This window comes from Alosa sapidissima, chromosome 22, assembly GCF_018492685.1.
Source record: "Alosa sapidissima isolate fAloSap1 chromosome 22, fAloSap1.pri, whole genome shotgun sequence".
Classification (NCBI taxonomy): Eukaryota; Metazoa; Chordata; class Actinopteri; order Clupeiformes; family Clupeidae; genus Alosa; species Alosa sapidissima.
This window is the reverse complement of record NC_055978.1, coordinates 4,466,738-4,469,237: the sequence shown is the minus strand read 5'-3', so window position 1 is coordinate 4,469,237 and position 2,500 is coordinate 4,466,738.

Below are 2,500 nucleotides of genomic sequence, written 5' to 3'. Positions count from 1 at the left end.
CAACCCAGACGGCCCTGAGATGGATACAGTAAAAAAGCAATTAAAATGTAAAGACAGCTGGTGTAAACATTCCCAGAATGTATTGATCACAGCGACTTTGAAAGATTGGTTTGAGTGGAGGGTGTTCAGGCTGTAGTTTGTACTTTGACTTAGACTTATGTCTGCATGCTCTATGCCAAGAGTCAGTGTGAATGAGAGAGAGGGAGAGAGAGAGAGATTTGGCCCAAATGAAACAGGGAGACTTTTACATTACATTACATTTAGCAGACACTTTTTGACCAAAGTGACTTACATATGTCAGCTATATTACAAGGGATCACATTGTCCCCGGAGCAACTTGGGGTTAAGTGCCTTGCTCAAGGGCACAACGGTGGAAGCCGGGAATTGAACCGACAACTTTCAGGCTACTGCACGCTAGCCCAGCTCCTTAACCACTACACTACCACCACCCTACACTAGACTTCAGGGAGATTATGATGTGTAGCATCCATCCACATCCCTAATTTACACAAAGACTCATCATCAGTTGTGTGTGTTCTGCTGAGCTGCCTACTCAATTCACATGTTTGCTTCCCAGAAGCTGCGTTTGATCTCCGAATGCATCATGAGAAATGTACCTACTTCACGTCATTATTACCGTCCTCTCTCTCTCTCTCTCTCTCTCTCTCTCTCTTTCTCCCTTCTCTCTCTCTCTCTCTCTTTCTCCTTTTTTTCTTCTTTGGATGAGGTTCCCCAAACATGACAAATGGAACACTTACTGCGGCCTGCCACTGAATATTTATATTTGGGGAGGAAGGGAAACAGCAATTTGAGGGCCCCGCACATGAGGAGTGTACCGATTCATCTCAGCACATAAGTATGTGTGAGACGACAACCAAGCTTCTCTGTGGGAGGAAGAAAAGGAGATTCAGGGACAGAGAGAGAGAGAGAGAGAGAGAGAGAGACAGAACATGAAGAGAGTGAAGGAGAGAGAGAACATGAAGAGTAAAAGAGAGAGAGCAGAATAGAGAGAAAACATGAAGAGAGTAAAAGAAAGAGAGAGAAACAGGGAGAGAGAACATGAAGAGAGTGAAAGAGAAAAATAGAGAGAGAAAACTTGAAGATAGTGAAAGAGAGAAATAGAGAGAGAACATCAAGAGAGCGAAAGAGAGAGAGGGAGCGAAGAGAGAAGATGAAGGAGAAATAGTGTGGATTCCAATCACAATGCACAACAGATGAGTGCGGCAGCGCCATAGACAGCCTTGGTAAATATCGAGTGCGCCTCAGGAAATTAATTCGCACTTTGAAGCTATACATTAGGGCCCTGGCGTTGCTGATGGGAATTCGCATCCACAGCTATGAAATGCTAACCTTGGGAGACAGATTAAAAATTAAGCCCGCTACATCATTCAGTGTGCCTGACAAGTGCAAGGATTGCCCAGAAAATATCTCATCATTTCTTTAATGGTTTTATGAGTGAAGTGTTTTTGTGATTTTGTAAGAGGGTTGTGTGTTTGTGTGTGTGTGTGTGTGTGTGTGTGTGTGTGTGTGTGTGAATGATGCATGATGTACTTTTAGACTGGTGAAGAAATTGTGTGTGTGTGTGTGTGTGTGTGTGTGTGTGTGTGTATGTGTGTGTGTGTGTGTGTGTGTGTGTGTATCTGTGTCTGTGTGTGTTTGTTAGATTTTATGATGTCCTAATTTCCTTCAGTGGGTTTAAAATCTGTGTGTGTTTGCGTGTGTGTGTGTGAGTGTGTGTAAATGTGTTTGTCATGGAGGAGGAGTGGAAGGTAATTAATTAGCCTCGGCTGTGTGATCCGCCCGCACAGGGAACAGGGTGCAGGCCAGGGAGACAGATCTGTCATCTCTTGTGCTGCAGTTTTGCTTGTCTCTGGAGCCAGATTGAAAACACACACACACATACACATGTATACACACACACACACACACACACACACACACATACACACACACACACACACACACACACTATGTAAGTTTGCCAGATCGAGTAGCGGGTTTGTAGTTCGATGGAATGAGACATAAGAAACTACAAATTTGACTTGCATGATAAGTAATTTGAGTCGCAATACATCGTACTTTCATAAAATCATGCAATATATTCTACCTTGTCTATGGACATCGTTTTTTGCAAAGCCTTTGCTGGATAAACAAATAGTGTTCGTGCGACAGAGGAAAAGTTCTTTGGTGTTGCTTTAAGATCTAACTTAAAGGTTATGCTACTCCATTTAATTAGGGGCACGTCTGAGCATGCACGAAAGGCAGAGAGAAGCCGTTTCCCTAAGTCAAGGAAGCATACTCAACGGCCGCCTTTTCAAGGACGCTATGCCATCGAACTCCGCCGAGCACTGTTCCAATGTCAAGAATACTCCGAAATTCGTGCCCTTTATTCTGAGAATTTTCAAGGATGCATCTGTGGATCCTCAGGTTAACAAAAATACCCATAATCCTCTGCGTTGACCTGCATCGGAGCAGTGCCCCTACTGAAACAGAAGTGTGC